The sequence below is a fragment of the Rattus rattus genome, chromosome X (genome assembly GCF_011064425.1).
Source record: "Rattus rattus isolate New Zealand chromosome X, Rrattus_CSIRO_v1, whole genome shotgun sequence".
NCBI classification, from domain to species: domain Eukaryota; kingdom Metazoa; phylum Chordata; class Mammalia; order Rodentia; family Muridae; genus Rattus; species Rattus rattus.
The window spans coordinates 925357-931356 of NC_046172.1; positions in this window are offsets into that span (position 1 = coordinate 925357).

Below are 6000 nucleotides of genomic sequence, written 5' to 3' on the forward strand. Positions count from 1 at the left end.
TGCCTCCTTCTGCGAAATGGTCCTTTATGTGTTTGCCCTGTCAAAACACCATCCAACACAACTGACATTCCAAAGAACCATTAAGTCTTCACTTTAAGACCTAGAAAGAATGGGAGGTCTGATAAACGTTGGAGGCCTGGAATGCCTAAGAGGCCTGGAAAGCTAAGGAGACCTGGAAAGTGTTAGTAGCCTAGGAAGCATAGGGAGGCCTACTAACCATGGGAGTCCTACTAGCAAAGAAAGACTTGAAAATCTTGGAAGGACTAGTTAGGATGTGAGGTCTAGTAAGCATGAGGGGCTTGGTAAGCATAAGATGCATGGGAACCATGGGATATCTGGTAATCATAAGAGCCCTAGTGGCATGTTAGGTCAGGTATACATGGGAAATCTGGTTAATATGAGAAGCTTAGTATACATGGAAGGTCTAATAACCATGGGAGGCCTAGAAACATCTTGAGGCCTTGTAGACAAGTGACACATAGTAACCATGGGAGACCTGGTAAGCAACTGAATCCTAATGACCAAGGGAGGCCTGGAGAATATGGAAGACCTTGTAACCAGGTGGGTCCTAGTACCCTGGTAGGCTGGTAAGTATGAGAGTGCTGGTAAGCATGGTGTTGGGGTCTGGGCATTGCTACACAAACCATAAATCCACCAATCTCAGTTAAGCAAGAATAGTTTATTGAACACACACCATGATACTAGACATATAAGACCACAAGAAGGAAAACTTAATGTGGTACCAGGCTGTCTTCAGGACAGGCTTTTTATATGAAAAAGTAATTTCGAAAGTTTGAAGACATGCAGTGAAGTGGTACAGCATTTTTGGCTATCCAGATAAAGTATTATCAGCAGACCTTTAAGCTGATTGGTCTTGAGTGAGATAGGAGGGAGGGTGGGCAGGTGATGAACAGGGGAATTTCAGAACTTTGAAATGACAGGGTATGAGTGATTCAACCAAATCTTTTTGGTTTATTAGTAGCATTCTTCACTGTCAGCTATTGACAATTACTTCTGGGAAGTAGAGGCAGAGAACTTGAACTTAATTTCATATTATGGGCAAATGGAGCCCGAATACAAAGTGCCTGCAGTGATGTTAGAAGAAGCAGGTCTCAACATTGCCCCCATTGAACTCGTACCTTAGAATCAAAGAGTTGACTCCATCCTTTGAAGAATTATAGTGAGTTCTGAAGACTGAGTTTAACTATTTAGCTCCTTTTCCACATGAAATTCATGAGTACATTGATAAGACATGGCCCACAGGTTAGAACTAGAAGTAATATACACAGAGGGTCTACCAAGGCAGTAAGTAATCAGGGATGTTAACCAAGAACACCAATTGAAATACCTTTCAAAACAAGTAATATCTTCTTGTCTCTCTTGTTCCCTAACTTCAACCAAAGTGTTCCTAATTACCCCCCAGAATGATTGGCATAGAAATAGCATTGTTCCCTTACATACACAATCCTCCTTCCTGAGGAACAGCAAGCTTAACGGCTGATGATTTTGCAGGGCCACCTCAGCTAAAGAGTCCATCTGCTGTTCCCAAACTGAGTTGGCTCAATGTGAATGAGCTAGATCCTTGTCTACCTGTTCATTTAACAGCCTGAAGTTCTGTTGCTCTGTAACTAGAACAGCAGTTGATCCTGCAATATGTATTCCAATCAACCTTGGCATTAAAATGGGTACAGCTATTAGAACAAGGAGTAGGATACAGGCCCATGTGAACCCACCCTGCTGTCCCTCCATAATATCTTACTACATGAACAAGCACTTATAATTCAGGCTTTTGCCTTTTTGTGAAATAAGTTACTGATAAACAAGAGGAAAGTCTAAGTGCCTTTAGGTGCTTCTAGGAGTTTAGTCTTATATTGTGTTGCTTAAAGTGACCTCAGGGACCTCAAAATGTGGGAGCACAGTCTGAGAATATGGTATGTTCTTAAGAAACACCTGTGGGTGATGATATTTGACCCTGGGTCCTGGGAAGTTACAATACTTACTTTTGTCACAAAACTCAGTTTTGAGATTTGTGTCAGAGGTCTCATCGGGCCTAGGAACTCAGGTTTTGCCAGTTGTTGGATTGTTATGGCATTCTAGAGTTTTGTCCTGTCACATAAGCTCTAAATCCCCAGGTATGTCCAACTTCCCAGTCTTAATAAAGTGGGGAAGGGTCACAATATTTGAGAGTTATTACCAATGGATTACAAGTCTTAGGAATCTTACCTTGTGAATTATGAGTACTAACCTGTTGTTGTAAAAATATAAAAAATAAAATGGGTATAGTTGTCTTTTACCCCACTGTGTCTATACCTTGGTGCCCCAAGATATCTACTAGATATCTTGGCAGAAGCTTTCCAACCCACACTTTCCTACACTCAAACCCTCACATAAAAACACACAACACAATAATCTTAGATCAATTGGTAAAGATATAATTGCCCTTAAACATACAAAGCCTGGTACTATCCATCCCATAGGGAACATTAATAACAACCTGTAAATACAGAGCAGAATCTGCGCATCACCTGCCATCTTGTCTCCACAGCCTCCTCTCTCTCTCTCTCTCTCTCTCTCTCTCTCTCTCTCTCTCTCTCTCTCTCTCCTTTCTCTCCTATATAAATATTAGGGTCATGATCACTTTTCATCCAGGGTCCCCAGGTTCCCCATCCTCCAGGCCATTGTCTTAGTCAGCGTTCTATTCTTGCACAAACATCATGACCAAAAAGCAAGTTGGGGAGAAAAAAGGTTTATCAGCTTACACTTCCCATTGCTGTTCATCACAAGGAAATCAGACCTGGAACTCACACAGGCAGCAAGCAGGAGCTGATGCAGAGCCATGGAGGGATATTACTTACTGGCTTGCTTCCACACAAGCACTCAGCTTGCTTTCTTAAAGAACAAGACTTCCAGCCAGGGATGGCACCACCCCACAATGGACTGGGTCCTTCCCACTTGATCACTAGTTGAAAATGCCTTACAGATCTCATGAAGGCATTCCTCTTACTGAGCTCCTTTTCTGTGATTAACTCCAGCTTGTGTCAAGTTGACACACAAAACTAACCAGTACAACCATCTTCTGTTTCTAAAAGGGAAGAAGACCCCTTGGGGTGAGGGATGACCATGGTTGGAAAGAGTCTATCCAGTCATGTAGTAACAGAAACAGATTGATGGATAGTTAATTCTTGCTTTGAGGTTGTGTCTTTGAACATTGTTGGGACCAATGATGTCTAAGACCCTGTTATTGGTGGCTTGACATCTCTGGATGGTGACCATCATTCCAGTGTCCTTACCTGATGCATAGACAGATTCCCCAAATCTTTCCTGTATCCATATATTGGAAACAAGTTGAATATAATTAATTGACATGCTCACCAACTAGAGTCTGGCTGGCAGTGTCAGTGTTCAATAAAGCTTGTACTAGGAAGGAATAGCAGAAGCAGGGGTGACAGTACCCAGAGTGGATTAATGTGGCCAGTGGTAACCAAGCCCATGTCTAGCAGATGACTACACTTTTCTGTGCCATTGAGTGCCTTTTCAGCACTCTCAGACCAAAATTGTCTATTATGTCATTTGTCCTTTGTCTGGAGGTAGCAGAGGGACGTCCTTTTTCCCTCTTCCAGGTGGATTTAGCAATGACCATTCCCACCAAGTGCTATAACTTTACTCTCAACAGGTGGCCCTATCAAAACACATCCTTTGTTTTCTTTTACCCCCAACAGTATTTATCTTAATTTTAATGGGGTTTATTTTTTCCAGTTTTTCAAATGGCTCTCAACCCTCTGTGACTGAATATATTTATTCTTATCAGTTACCAAGGAATAATTTTCACTCATAACTAAAAATACCTATATTGTCCTCCCCCCAAATCAGGGACTCCATTTGAAGAACAGGGTATATCAAATGTGAGTTGGGAACCATAGGCAGTGATATTAGTATTTAGGTCCTTGTCTGCCAGTTCTAATCAAAATGCCAATTTTTGTACTGGGCATGTGCCTCAACAGCCCAGGCAACACAAAAGAAAACTAGTCCCCAGGTATTTTACCAGTCTGCTTTCTAATGGGTCCTGTGGGTGTCTAATGATCCATTGCTAGTCCTGAACAATGTTTCCATCCCATTTCATTTATCAAAGGGTGGTCAGGATCAGGAAATGGATTATCTTTCATGCATGGGCCCAGGATGCTCCTTTTGACCCAGCATTTCAACCTGTAGATGGGATAATGGACATTTATAATTTACTTCTGTAACTGCTTCCTTTGACATTAAGATGTTATAAAAAGGGCCCAGAGAGCTGAAATGCTAGTCAAAAGCTAGCAATGGATTATTTATCAAAGCATCTGATTAGCTGATTTGATGAAGACAGGGAATCATGTCGCTGGATTGGTTAACAGTCTTCCAGCAGGTCAGAGTCCATCCAGGTGATCCCCTGGATGGAATGGAGTCCAGCAAAATCTGCTGAGACAAATATACACTATGGACTAAAATTAAAATTGTCTAGTAATTGGGGAGATAAGGAATCCCAGGCCAAGGGGGAAATCCATTTTCAATAACAGGCAAATTATTAGCTTATCTGAGTCCATTTGATCTGTGGCAGGTGGATCCCAAATCCCATAACTATTAGATTTACTGAGAATTATGTGAGTTTAGTAAAAAGTAGTTAACAGTTGTCTATAAGACAACAGGATAAAGGTTCATGCTTTTTGAGACGAAGTAAAAGCTATGGCACATAATATTCTTTTTTTTCTTGTTAATTCAGAGGGCTAGATATACAGATTGAACAAAAGTTGTTTTAGCATGATAAAGCACCTTGAAGTCTATATTCAGAATATACCAAAAGGAAATTTAAAATCTTGAGCTTGTGACTAATTATAAAACTAACTTGTGTTCTATTGGCTTTTTATCAGGACCCTCTTGATTAATGGTAAAAGTTCTCTTTTTTTAATTTTTTTATTATATATTTCTTTACTTACATTTCAAAAGGTTATTCCCCTTCCGGTTTTCTGTCCATAAACCCCATTCCCTCTCACCTCACCTCTCCCTTCCAGGGTATTCTCGATACATCTCCCTCATTGCCCTCCCATATTCCCCTGCACTGAGGTTGTCAACCTTGCAAGACAAGGGAGTTCCCTTTCACTCGTGTCCCAACAAGGCTATTCTCTGCTACATGTGCAGTTAGATATGGGTCAGTCCATGTATAGTCTTCCAGTAGTGGTTTAGTCCCCTGGAAGCTCTGGTTGTAGCATTGTTGTTCTTATGGGGTTGCAAGCTCCTTCAACTCTTTCAATACTTCCTCTAATACCCGTAATGGGGTCCTATTCTCAGTTCAGTGATTTGCTGCTAGCATTGACCTCTGTATTGGACGTGCTCTGGATGTGTCTCTCAGGAGAGATCTGTATCTAGTCCCTTTCCACATGCATTTTTTAGCTTCATCAATCTTACCTAGTTTTGGTGACTGTATATATATAGGCCACACGTGGGGCAGCTCTGAATGGCCATTCCTTGAGTCACTGCTCTAAACTTTGCTTCCATATCCCCTCCTATGGATATTTTTCCCCCTTTTAAGAAGGAGTGGGAGCATCTGCATTTTGGTCATCCTTCTTCTTGAGCTTCCTGTGGTTTGTAGATTGCATCTGGGGTAATTTGAGCTTTTTAGCTAATATCCACTTATCAATGAGTGCATACCAAGTGTGTTTTTCTGTGATTGAGTAACCTCACTCAGGATGATATTTGCTAGTTCATTCCATTTGCCTATGAATTTCATGAAGTGATTGTTTTTGATAGCTGAGTAGTACTCCATTGTGTAGATGTACCACATTTTCTATATCGAAGGGCTTCTGGGTTCTTCCCAGCTTCTGGCTATTATAAATGAGGCTGCAATGAACATAGTGGGGCATGTGTCTTTGTTATATGTTGGGGCATCTTTTGGGTATATGCCCAAGAGAGGTATAGCTGGGTCCTCAGGTAGTGTAATGTCCAATTCTCTGAGGAACCTCCAGACTGATT